Source organism: Paramisgurnus dabryanus, chromosome 1 (genome assembly GCF_030506205.2).
Source record: "Paramisgurnus dabryanus chromosome 1, PD_genome_1.1, whole genome shotgun sequence".
NCBI lineage: Eukaryota > Metazoa > Chordata > Actinopteri > Cypriniformes > Cobitidae > Paramisgurnus > Paramisgurnus dabryanus.
In genome coordinates this window covers 44,998,552-45,012,437 of record NC_133337.1, presented here as the reverse complement: position 1 = coordinate 45,012,437, position 13,886 = coordinate 44,998,552, and the positions used below count along the sequence as shown (strand labels likewise).

Sequence of the window (13,886 nt, the reverse complement as noted above, 5' to 3'; positions counted from 1 at the left end):
AGGCTGCTAATATTATACCCGACCTGTGTCCGAGGCACATATGTGAAACTTTAAGACCCGAACCCACTCAGGTCGGACCTCGGGTGTTTGAATCACCTGTGAAGAACTCTACTTTTTAGGTATAACCTCTATTAGAATTAGACCGGGGGTATAGGAGGCAAAAGTGACACAGAAGCCGCTCGGATTCAGGTGACGGGTGATTTATAAACGAGACACGTGGTAACAATCCCCAACACACAATGTAAAAATGGAAAAATAATCAAAAAGAAAACAAACTGTACAAAATATACAATACATACAAAGTATTTACATGCTAGTTCAGCTAAATCAACTGATCTGAACTGCATCAGCATAGTGACGGTTGTTTTCGAAGCACTGCTTCATGAGAGAAGGGTATTCCTGCACAACTGGAAGCTGCAGTTTTATGACCCCAGTTCTATGACCGCAGTTCTATGACCCTACGTTTTTGTGACAGCGCCAACTACCGAACTGGATGAGCAAAACCATTCATTTGAGATGGACATGGAAAGCAATCAGACTGTGAGTACCGATTTAATGAAGTTTTATTTTATAACGTTTAAACGATGCAAAGTTTACATAGCGCAAACTTAATTAATAATTTATTCCCACGAATTAAAAATTCGTGTGCTAGTTTTATAAATTACTACGACATTCTTAGTCCGTGGCGATATTTGATTTCATAAATCCTTGTTGAGTTTAACGTTAAATGACTACATTGATCACATTGATCTAGCCAGCACATTAATTCAACTTAACAAGATAATAAGACCATGTTGATGTGAAGTGTGTAAGATTTATCTTTAGTTTAATGTGTTAGTGGGAAAACCAGTTAATTATAAAATAGCAGTTTCATAAATAAGTCCTTCCAGAAAAACGCAGAGTTTTTTTGTGAATGTTGCGGGCAAAAATCCTTGATCTTTGTTTTCTTAAAAAATGCGATGGAATATGTGGGATATTTATGATATTTTATGCGATGAAAGTGCGGGAACTTGCAAAAATTGCGGGAAATCACGTCACCTCACAACGTTCCCATGGCAACAGGGACACGGCTGCGCTTGTGTGAAGTAAATGCAACATTTTTCAACTTTCTGCTAAGATATATGTGACTTTTTGCTACGAAAATGTGGAGATTATTAAAGCATGCAAGCCCCGCATATTTTGCGCACGGAAATCTGTAATTTATGCGGCGAAAGTGCGGTGTATTTGAAAAAATATGAGGACTTTGGCTAATTATGAATTAAATCATGCGATCGCATAATCGCGTCTTTGTGGAGGGACTAACTTAATTAAACTGCTGGGACTGCCTGGTTGCATTAACCTGTCGTTTTGGCACTGTGTTACAAAAACGTTTGGCAGTTTTAAAAGTTTGTTACAATTTGGCCTAATCGGCAGGCCTAAAGATACACCACAAACAGTCCATGGTTATCATGTGTTACCCGTATGAAAATTAACCATGTTTTATTGTGGTAAAAGTGTAGTAACCACGTTTTTTGTGTGAATTAATTACTATCAGCAAAACCATTGCTTTACTTACACTAACCATGGCTTAACTGGTTTTGAAAACCATGGTTGTCAAAACCATAGTTATTTTGTGGTTACTACAATAACCATGTTTTTTTTAACTGTAGTAAAACCATGGTTAATTTTTGTAAGGAAGTTTTTGTCATGTTCTGCATATCCAACATGAAGTGATTTATGTATTTCGTTAGGCTTTAGTAGGACAGATGATTTAAAACATGCACTTGAGATATCTTCAATGAAATTATTTTAAAATATTCTAACAATTCGTCTCTCTATTTTTCAAGAGGCATATAACGATCCAAAAAGGCAAAGAATTGCCCGAATTGAAGAGATGCACCTCTTGCTGCAACAACTTTCACTGCCCTTTCTGTGTCTCAGCTTTGTGTTACCCAACAAAGTTGAGCAGGATCAGGACCCATTTAGAGAGCCATTTTGGCCGAGCAGTTATCCATGAAGGTAAAGTTTTCAAACAGACCCTTAGGAAATGCAATTGGAGTTAAAAATGTGCATTTAAAGCAGCATGATTTTTATGATCAGTTACATTTTTGCAATGAATCAAAGATCTCTGATTTGTTTTAGGAAACCATACACCTAATTTGGATTTTGGGTATACATTATTTACTCATTAATATATGATCTATTCTATGTTTAGGGTATACCATTCACAGATGTGGATTAAATTGTCGACAACAGTTGCACTATCACTGTATCTACTGCCAGTCAATGCTGTTACGTAAATCTGACTTCATTAAACACTTGTCTTTGTGCAAAGAGAAACACCCTGTCATAACCAGCACAATCCCAGCTTTGACATTGTCAACAGTCCCATCTCCAAAAAAGACCAATTTGGCAGTTCCAACAGCCACCAACACCATTCCAGATCCAACTGTAAAAACCACTGCCATGACAGATCCAGCCATTACAACCACCACCACTTTGCCAACAACAAGTGAACAAACGCAACGAGTCTGTGTGAAGACAAAACTAAAGAAAAAGTGTCCCATATGCCACCTACTCATGCACAAGTCAAATCTAAAGAGGCACATAGAAAGGAAGCACACAAGCAAACAGAAGGATATCACAGCATCCTCCCACCTTCAGAATGAATGTATAGATCTGGAGAATGGAATTTATGCTGTCCATAAATCATTTCATGGTACCAGTATACCTCTGCATGTTCAAGATAAAATATGGGGGGAAAATCAACGTGCTTTCTGTGAAGATGTCACAGGAGTGACGATCTTTGAGGCGGAACCAAAAATTGGGAAGTTTTGGTTCCGCCCGGATGTTTCCGCCCGGACCGGTAAGAGCAAACACCGGACATCCGGTGGCGTCGCGAACGCTGTAATCAGCTAAACTACACACAGCTGGGAGCTATTAAGAGGAGCGCCGGGTGATTGGAGGAGAACAGCACCCAGGGGAGTATAAAAAGACAAGTCAAACCACAGTCTTGGCTGATGTTATCCACTGATGTGTTGGTGTGTATTGTAGTGCTGAGTTGAGCTCGCCTAATACGCTATATTCGGATTGTTGTATTGCTCTCTCTCCACGTGTGGATTATAGATCGATGGAAATGAGGACATCGAAGACCTTAAAGGTGAAGTACTAGCCGGACACTGACATTGTTTGAGAGAAACGGAAGGAGAGGAAAACTTACCACTGTGAGTATATATCTGTGGGAAAAGTGGTGTTTGTGGCTGGAAAGCGCCCTGTCTAGCTGCCTGAGTTACTGTTGGCATGAAGACAACCTAGGACGAAGAAAGATAGAGATCGTGAGTAACCAAAACCCTTGAAGTGAATGTTGATATACATATTGGATTGATTCATTGTTTGAGTGTTCTTAAGAGAGAGATCGAGTGGCCCTACCCCTGGACCAGCGTGGTGGGTGAGCCGAAGGTTTCCGTGGGAAAGTAGCCACAGCAACGACAGCAAACAAACGCTAGGCCATTTACCATCTCCCTATTTCTCGCCCAGAGCGACGTGGAAGAGGACGGGTGTCTATTGTGTGCACTGAGCGTGGTGGGGTGAGTCTTTGGAAATTTTCACTTGAAGTGGTGCTATGTAATGCCGTGTATTGCAGTGTGAGTGCTGTGTCTTGTTTGACGAAATCCCGTTCCCAGTCACTCGTCCCGGGACGGTGAAGAGGAAAGAACGGCGCTAGAAAACCCTGTATAATACTGCTGTAGTGTGCTTTCAGTTCCACAGAATTACAGAGTGGCGGCGAAGAACTGTGCGAGTAGCAGTGTGTGTGAGTACTGTACCTATTATTGTTAACTTACCTGTGTTCTTTCATCATCACAGAGTAGAGGCAGGAGAGATCCGCTGGCCCGAGGTCTCGACGAAAGGGCGCCCCGGTCCAGTTTTCGATTGACCAACGGGTCTCGAGGAACGGGCAGCGTTCGACCCGGTGTGCCGGCGTGGTTCTCGCCCCTCTGTTCATCAACGAGTTCGCCGAGAGGGTCTTGGCCCCCGGCGTCCCAGTACAAACCATTGCTTAATCGCCGCATTGCAGAAACTAGCCAGCGTAAGCTCGCGACCCCTGTAAGTCTCTATGTAACTTGTTACGTCTGCTGATTGACAGGAAAGCGAGTGAGTTGTGTGAGCTGTGGAGAGAAAGAGAGCCAACGTTGAACACTGAGATACTGAACTGTGGAAAGAAAGAGAGCCATACCTACCTAGAAGCTGTAATCAGCGCAGAGGTGAGCAACGTCTTGAGAACGATTCATTGTGTCCCTGTATCCTAGCAGCCATCTGTGGAGAGAAAGAGAGCCAATGTGAACACTGAGATATCGAGCTGTGGAGAGAGTCATACCTACCTAGACGCTGTAATCAGCGCAGAGGTGAGCGAACGTCTTGAGAACGATTTACTGTGTCCCTGTACCCCAGCAGCCGTCTGTGGAGAGAAAGAGAGCTAACGTGAACACTGAGATATCAAGCTGTGGAGAGAGCCATACCTACCTGGAAGCTGTAATCAGCGCAGAGGTGAGCGAACGTCTTGAGAACGATTTACTGTGTCCCTGTATCCCAGCAGCCGTCTGTGGAGAGAAAGAGAGCTAACGTGAACACTGAGATATCAAGCTGTGGAGAGAGCCATACCTACCTAGAAGCTGTAATCAGCGCAGAGGTGAGCGAACGTCTTGAGAACGATTCACTGTGCCCCTGTATCCCAGCAGTCGTCTGTGAAGAGAAAGAGAGCCAACGTGAACACGGAGATATCAAGCTGTGGAGAGAGCCATACCTACCTAGAAGCTGTAATCAGCGCAGAGGTGAGCAACGTCTTGGGAACGATTCATTGTGTCCCTGTATCCTAGCAGCCATCTGTGGAGAGAAAGAGAGCCAATGTGAACACTGAGATATCGAGCTGTGGAGAGAGTCATACCTACCTAGACGCTGTAATCAGCGCAGAGGTGAGCGAACGTCTTGAGAACGATTTACTGTGTCCCTGTACCCCAGCAGCCGTCTGTGGAGAGAAAGAGAGCTAACGTGAACACTGAGATATCAAGCTGTGGAGAGAGCCATACCTACCTGGAAGCTGTAATCAGCGCAGAGGTGAGCGAACGTCTTGAGAACGATTTACTGTGTCCCTGTATCCCAGCAGCCGTCTGTGGAGAGAAAGAGAGCTAACGTGAACACTGAGATATCAAACTGTGGAGAGAGCCATACCCATCTAGAAGCTGTAACCAGCGCAGAGGCGAGCGAATGTCGTGAAGTCGACTCACTGTGTCCTCGTGTCCTAGTTGGAACCTGAGAAGGGGGAGAGAATAAGGAAGGCGAGTGAGTCACCGAGCAAGGACCTGTGGAAAGTAGGCGGTGCACCGCTGTGCGCCGAGTCAAGGTACAACAACAGAAAAAGACCCATACCAGCACTCATTGTGTTTTTATTCTGCCTCCAGGAAGGAAGAGGAGCGCGCCACGAGTAGAGGGAACCCGAGGCAGGAGCCCGTTCCCCCACGTACGACCCCCCACCCTTAGTCATTCATTGGGCCGTGGCCCCCCTGGAGGGCAGAACCTGAAATTAGTTTTAATTTCCCCTTTCCCAGTTCCCCCTATATTTTAATTATTTAACTCAATAAAGAACATTTTATATTTACTTGTGCTCGTTGTTGTCTGGTCATTGGGTTGGTTTTGGGGACCTCCTCGAGGTGGAAGTTTAGAAGGGGCGTGGTTTATACAACTAGTAGCCAGCCCCTGGCCGGTGACAGATTTTGGCGTAGTCGGCAGGGCTCCACCTCGAGTTGAGTAACCAGACTAGCCCAATGACCGACAACGCAGGGCCCGCAGCCCAACCCCGTGCGGTGCCTGTCTTTATGGGCAGCCCTTGGGTCCAAAAGTATGGAGGAATAGAGTCGGGAATACGACTAACGGAATGGAAGGCCCAGTTGGAGTATTTAGCCGACCTGCAAAGCCTTAGTGTAGCCCAGCGGCTCCAGTTCGTATTAAACTCCCTAGAGGGAGAAGCGCGGCGAGAAGTACAGGCCGCCCCTGAAGCTGTCCGAGCCAGTGCCCAAACTATATTTCAGTTCCTTACCGAGCAATATGGTGATCACACCCCCGTAGCTGTCCTCCGTTCCCAATTCTTCAATAGTAAACAAGGCCCCCGACAACCCATTAGAGCTTTTGCCCTGAGACTGCAAGAGCAGTTCACCCGGCTACAGGCCCGCCGCGATCATGGATTGGGAGATGGCGAGACTTTGCTGCGCGACCAATTCCTCCTGGGGATGAAAGAGGGCCCCGTGAGACAGAGTTTGAGGGTCCAGTTTCGCAGAGACCCCGACCTCACATTTGAAGATCTAAGGAAGGAGGCGTTAGCCTTGGAGGGCGATGAGGTCGAGGTGAGTGAGACCCCAGTATGTGCAGCGGTAAACGAAAGCGTGCCACCACCACCAGAGCGCACGGATTGGAAGCAGGCTCTAAAAGTAGAACTGTTGAAGGATGTCCGGGAGCAGATGTCAGAATTATCCAAAGCTCTTCTGGGAGAGCTGCGCCAAGGTAGGGCGCGGGAGGAGCCAAGGCCGGCACCCCGAGAGCGAGTATACTCGGAGAGGAGCCGAGAGCCGCCGGGACGCCCAAACCGCTATAATCGACCCCGTTTTGAGTGGGATGACCAGGGACGACCGATTTGCAATCGTTGTGGTGAGCCTGGGCATTACAGTCGTCAGTGTGGGCCTCGCAGGGCATCTGAAGGGGGTTTTTAGGACGACCGGCCACAGTGGGTCGTGTGGCCGGGACCCCTCAAGAAGACCCGGGAAGAAGGAACGGTTCAAGGCAACAGATGATCGGGCATAGCCCGGTGGCAGAAGTAAAAGTGTGTGGCAAGTGGATTCAGTGCCTGGTAGATACGGGCTCACAGGTAACGATGTTTGCAGAAAGCCTCTCCAAGGAGATATTCGGACGAGAAGGAGTACAAGGAGCGGAGGCCCCCTGGTTGACGTTGAAGGGCGCTAATGGCCTGGAAATCCCCTACATCGGCTATCGCCTAACGGATCTGGAAGTGCATGGGGTGGTCGTCCCCCAAAAAGGTGTGGTCATTGTGGAGGATAGGTGTTTAGGCACCCACAGAGCCCTATTGGGCATGAACGTCCTCTCTGAGTGCTGGGAGGAGATATTCCGGGCTAGGCCTGGTCCAAGGATCTCACCTGCCGAGAGGCCCAAGTGGGAGCGCGTGGTGGCTGACTGCCGCCGGGTCCAAATGAATCAGGTGCGTAGAGATCGGGAGGAAGTGGGAAGAGTAATGTGTCGTTTTGCTTTGTCTATTCCCCCTAGGAGCGAAGCTATCGTCTGGGCAAGAGTGCCCCTTCGGGAAGCGAACCCCGAGGAGTGGGTGTTGGTGGAGCCACACACGGATTGTCCACAAGTGGAGGTAGCACGGGGACTAGCGGCGGTATACCGGGGAAGGATCCCTGTGAGAGTGAGAAATGAGCACCCCTATGCAGTCCAACTATATCGACACCAACGACTGGCCCGGCTAACGACGGTCACGCCTCACCAGGTGAGAGAAGAAAGGGACGTCAGTTTTCGTCAGGTGTGCCCCACTGTGATAGAGGTGGCCCTGACCCAGATGGATGCCCCGGCGAGTAGCCAGGGGGGAGGTATGCCGAAACATCTGGCGGGTGAGTCACTGCAAGGGGATGACCTGGGACAGGTACAGACACAGAAACTGCAGGCACTCCTTCGGAAGTGGCAACATGTGTTCGCAAGGCATGATGAGGACTATGGGTGCACCCGGGTGGTGGAACACCACATCCCCACTGGGGATGCGGGGCCAAGCAGGGAGAGGTATCGACCGATCCCACCTACCTTATATGCGGAAGTACGTACACTTCTGCAGGGCATGTTGAGCCGGGGCATCGTCAGAGAGAGTAGCAGCCCCTGGGCGGCCCCCATCGTGCTCGTACAAAAGAAGACAGGAGCCTGGAGGTTCTGTGTGGACTATCGCAAGCTGAACCTGGTAACAAAGAAAGATGCTTTCCCTTTACCACGAATTGAAGACTCCCTCGCTAGCCTCACGCAGTCAGCCTGGTATTCCACCTTAGATCTGGCCAGTGGATATTGGCAGGTGCAGGTGGCCGAGGTGGACCGGGAGAAGACGGCCTTCACGACCCCATTCGGATTGTTCGAGTGGGACCGGATGCCTTTCGGACTCTGCAACGCTCCAGCCACCTTCCAACGCTTGATGCAACGCTGCCTGGGAGGTCAGTTGATGGAGTCGGTATTGGTATATTTGGATGATGTGATTGTGTATTCCCCAGATTTCGATTCCCACCTCCGGCACCTAGAGGAAGTCTTTCGAGCCATGGAAAGATACGGGCTGAAACTGCAGCCGGACAAATGCCACCTGCTGCGGCGAGAAGTGAAGTTCCTGGGCCATGTGGTCAGTGCAGCGGGGGTGGCCGTGGACCCCGAGAAAGTCTCCGCCGTAAAGGAGTGGAATGCGCCGAAAACTGTGAGGCAAGTACGATCCTTTCTAGGGTTCGTGGGATATTACAGACGGTTTATTAAAGATTTCTCCAAGATTGCCAAGCCTCTTAACCAGTTGCTGGTTGGCACAGGACGAAGCCGGGGCCGTGGATCGCCCTTTATTAACTGGGGTGATGATTGTGAGAGGGCTTTTCAGAGGCTGAAGCAGGAGTTGTTACAGGCCCCCATCTTGGCGTATGCTGACTTTTCTAAACCCTTTGTCTTGTATACAGACGCGAGCAACCTGGGACTGGGGGCGGTATTGGCCCAACGACAAGAAGGAGCTGAGCGGGTGATCGCCTATGCGAGCCGAAGCCTCCATCCGGCAGAGAGGAATGATGCCAATTATAGTTCCTTTAAGCTGGAACTGCTGGCCCTGAAGTGGGCCTTGAGCGAAAAGTTCAAGGACTACCTTTGGGGAGCTGAGGTAACGGTTATTACAGACAATAACCCTCTAGTGCATTTACAGACGGCGAAGTTGGGGGCTGTGGAACAGCGATGGGTGGCTCAGCTGGCCAACTTCAATTACAAGTTGCAGTATCGGCCCGGGCGAGAGCATACGAACGCAGACGTCCTTTCAAGATTGCCGGAGGCAAAGAGCCCCAGACGCCAGGGGTATCAAAGGGAGGATAGCCACGAGGAGGGCTATATGATAGGGGTCGTGGAAGCACCAGGAGGCCAGAAGGAGGCCGTGCCAGGGAACTGGGGGTGGGACCCCCGCCGATGGATAGAGAGGCAAGCTCAGGACCGGGATGTGCGCCAAGTGAAGGGGTGGGTGGAGCAGGGCCAACGGCCCACGCCGGCTGAAAGATTAGCCCAGACGGAGACGGGGAGAAAGTTACTGGGACAGTGGGAGAAGCTGGAGCTACAGGAGGGGGTGCTTTGCCGGAAAACCCGCGACCCGAAATTGGGAGAAGAAGTGTGCCAGATTGTGGTGCCCGCCGACCAGGTAAATGCATTAGTCTCAGTCTATCATGACCAGTTGGGACACCAGGGACAGGAGAGAACCGTATCCTTATTACGTAGATTCTTCTACTGGCCGGGGCTGGAGGCGTCTGTGCACAACTTGATTCAAGCTTGCCCCCGGTGCATGTTGTTCAAGTCTAGACGAGAGGCCCGAGCACCGATGGTACCTATCCATGCGAAAGCCCCCCTCCACATAATGGCCATGGACTTCCTGACGCTGGGCCGCCCTCAGGATCGTTATCAATACATTCTGGTTATCACCGATCTATTTACCAAATACGCCTGGGCAGTTCCGACGCTTGATCAGACAGCCAACACCACCGCCACAGCTTTATGGCGCCATGTCTTTCAGACATTTGGATGCCCCGAGTTCCTGCACTCCGACCAAGGGGCGAATTTCGAATCCAAGGTAATCCGTGAGTTGTGCCAGTTGTATGGATGCACGAAGACCCACACAACGTCGTATCATCCCCAGGGGAATGGAAGCTGTGAGAGGTTTAATCAGACCCTATTGGGGCTCCTGGGGACTCTAGACCAACAGCAGCAAAGAGATTGGGTGAGTGCTTTACCGAGCCTTTTGCAAGCATATAATAACAGTGTTCACAGTACAACGGGGTATGCCCCTACTTACCTGATGTTCGGCAGGCACGTGCGCATGCCCACTGACCTGGTCTTGGGAGTAGCAGCAGACCGGGAAGAAGCGAGTGTAACGGAGTGGGTGGGGCGCCACCACCAGCGCTTACACTTCGCGTATGAACAGGTGTCAAGGAGAATACAGACGGCAGGAGAAAGGAACAAACGGCTGTATGATCGGACTGCCCGAGATGCCCCCCTGTTACCAGGTGAGAGGGTCCTGGCGAGAGATAACCGGCGGCAGGGAAAGGGCAAGCTAAGCGATCGCTGGGAGGCTATCCCGTATGTGGTCTGCAAACAGCAGAGGCCGGGACAACCGGTGTACACCATCCGACCCGAGGGAAAACCTGGCCCCGAACGTGTGGTACACCGTAATATGCTTCGCCCTTGTCCGAACTACCCTGAGGCCGTGATAGAAGGGCCCGCCGAGCCAGTACCGGAGGCCCCCTGGTTGGAAGGATGGGCTGTGGTACCAGGGAGACCCATGGTAGCGCTGCCCCCGGCCGCCCAGAGGCAGCCAGAGGTGGCACCAGAGCCAGTCGAACCCCCAGTGGCCCAGAGGCAGCCAGAGGTGGCACCCGAGCCAGTCGAACCCCCAGTGGCCCAGATGCAGCCTGAGCTGGCACCTGAGCCGGTTGAGCCCCCGGCGGCCCAGATACAACCAGAGGTAGTACCCGGGCCAGCCGAGCCCGATTCACCCGTAAGGCGCTCCCAACGAGAGAGTCGAGGACGCCCCCCTGCCCGGTACGGGGAGTGGACAACGCCGAGGCATTCTAGGGACTAGAATGTATTGGTGGGGGAGGATGTCACAGGAGTGACGATCTTTGAGGCGGAACCAAAAATTGGGAAGTTTTGGTTCCGCCCGGATGTTTCCGCCCGGACCGGTAAGAGCAAACACCGGACATCCGGTGGCGTCGCGAACGCTGTAATCAGCTAAACTACACACAGCTGGGAGCTATTAAGAGGAGCGCCGGGTGATTGGAGGAGAACAGCACCCAGGGGAGTATAAAAAGACAAGTCAAACCACAGTCTTGGCTGATGTTATCCACTGATGTGTTGGTGTGTATTGTAGTGCTGAGTTGAGCTCGCCTAATACGCTATATTCGGATTGTTGTATTGCTCTCTCTCCACGTGTGGATTATAGATCGATGGAAATGAGGACATCGAAGACCTTAAAGGTGAAGTACTAGCCGGACACTGACATTGTTTGAGAGAAACGGAAGGAGAGGAAAACTTACCACTGTGAGTATATATCTGTGGGAAAAGTGGTGTTTGTGGCTGGAAAGCGCCCTGTCTAGCTGCCTGAGTTACTGTTGGCATGAAGACAACCTAGGACGAAGAAAGATAGAGATCGTGAGTAACCAAAACCCTTGAAGTGAATGTTGATATACATATTGGATTGATTCATTGTTTGAGTGTTCTTAAGAGAGAGATCGAGTGGCCCTACCCCTGGACCAGCGTGGTGGGTGAGCCGAAGGTTTCCGTGGGAAAGTAGCCACAGCAACGACAGCAAACAAACGCTAGGCCATTTACCATCTCCCTATTTCTCGCCCAGAGCGACGTGGAAGAGGACGGGTGTCTATTGTGTGCACTGAGCGTGGTGGGGTGAGTCTTTGGAAATTTTCACTTGAAGTGGTGCTATGTAATGCCGTGTATTGCAGTGTGAGTGCTGTGTCTTGTTTGACGAAATCCCGTTCCCAGTCACTCGTCCCGGGACGGTGAAGAGGAAAGAACGGCGCTAGAAAACCCTGTATAATACTGCTGTAGTGTGCTTTCAGTTCCACAGAATTACAGAGTGGCGGCGAAGAACTGTGCGAGTAGCAGTGTGTGTGAGTACTGTACCTATTATTGTTAACTTACCTGTGTTCTTTCATCATCACAGAGTAGAGGCAGGAGAGATCCGCTGGCCCGAGGTCTCGACGAAAGGGCGCCCCGGTCCAGTTTTCGATTGACCAACGGGTCTCGAGGAACGGGCAGCGTTCGACCCGGTGTGCCGGCGTGGTTCTCGCCCCTCTGTTCATCAACGAGTTCGCCGAGAGGGTCTTGGCCCCCGGCGTCCCAGTACAAACCATTGCTTAATCGCCGCATTGCAGAAACTAGCCAGCGTAAGCTCGCGACCCCTGTAAGTCTCTATGTAACTTGTTACGTCTGCTGATTGACAGGAAAGCGAGTGAGTTGTGTGAGCTGTGGAGAGAAAGAGAGCCAACGTTGAACACTGAGATACTGAACTGTGGAAAGAAAGAGAGCCATACCTACCTAGAAGCTGTAATCAGCGCAGAGGTGAGCAACGTCTTGAGAACGATTCATTGTGTCCCTGTATCCTAGCAGCCATCTGTGGAGAGAAAGAGAGCCAATGTGAACACTGAGATATCGAGCTGTGGAGAGAGTCATACCTACCTAGACGCTGTAATCAGCGCAGAGGTGAGCGAACGTCTTGAGAACGATTTACTGTGTCCCTGTACCCCAGCAGCCGTCTGTGGAGAGAAAGAGAGCTAACGTGAACACTGAGATATCAAGCTGTGGAGAGAGCCATACCTACCTGGAAGCTGTAATCAGCGCAGAGGTGAGCGAACGTCTTGAGAACGATTTACTGTGTCCCTGTATCCCAGCAGCCGTCTGTGGAGAGAAAGAGAGCTAACGTGAACACTGAGATATCAAGCTGTGGAGAGAGCCATACCTACCTAGAAGCTGTAATCAGCGCAGAGGTGAGCGAACGTCTTGAGAACGATTCACTGTGCCCCTGTATCCCAGCAGTCGTCTGTGAAGAGAAAGAGAGCCAACGTGAACACGGAGATATCAAGCTGTGGAGAGAGCCATACCTACCTAGAAGCTGTAATCAGCGCAGAGGTGAGCAACGTCTTGGGAACGATTCATTGTGTCCCTGTATCCTAGCAGCCATCTGTGGAGAGAAAGAGAGCCAATGTGAACACTGAGATATCGAGCTGTGGAGAGAGTCATACCTACCTAGACGCTGTAATCAGCGCAGAGGTGAGCGAACGTCTTGAGAACGATTTACTGTGTCCCTGTACCCCAGCAGCCGTCTGTGGAGAGAAAGAGAGCTAACGTGAACACTGAGATATCAAGCTGTGGAGAGAGCCATACCTACCTGGAAGCTGTAATCAGCGCAGAGGTGAGCGAACGTCTTGAGAACGATTTACTGTGTCCCTGTATCCCAGCAGCCGTCTGTGGAGAGAAAGAGAGCTAACGTGAACACTGAGATATCAAACTGTGGAGAGAGCCATACCCATCTAGAAGCTGTAACCAGCGCAGAGGCGAGCGAATGTCGTGAAGTCGACTCACTGTGTCCTCGTGTCCTAGTTGGAACCTGAGAAGGGGGAGAGAATAAGGAAGGCGAGTGAGTCACCGAGCAAGGACCTGTGGAAAGTAGGCGGTGCACCGCTGTGCGCCGAGTCAAGGTACAACAACAGAAAAAGACCCATACCAGCACTCATTGTGTTTTTATTCTGCCTCCAGGAAGGAAGAGGAGCGCGCCACGAGTAGAGGGAACCCGAGGCAGGAGCCCGTTCCCCCACGTACGACCCCCCACCCTTAGTCATTCATTGGGCCGTGGCCCCCCTGGAGGGCAGAACCTGAAATTAGTTTTAATTTCCCCTTTCCCAGTTCCCCCTATATTTTAATTATTTAACTCAATAAAGAACATTTTATATTTACTTGTGCTCGTTGTTGTCTGGTCATTGGGTTGGTTTTGGGGACCTCCTCGAGGTGGAAGTTTAGAAGGGGCGTGGTTTATACAACTAGTAGCCAGCCCCTGGCCGGTGACAAATCCA

At 50.4% G+C, this 13,886-nt stretch overlaps 1 long non-coding RNA gene across 1 annotated transcript; it reads left to right on the top strand.

The window, feature by feature from the left end:
• The first annotated feature begins 399 nt into the window (after positions 1-399).
• On the top strand, positions 400-2,754 carry LOC141282991 (uncharacterized). The gene is made up of 3 exons (XR_012337935.1): positions 400-540; positions 1,827-1,998; positions 2,195-2,754. It is a non-coding gene; the product is annotated as an uncharacterized lncRNA (long non-coding RNA).
• The last annotated feature ends 11,132 nt before the right edge of the window (positions 2,755-13,886 follow it).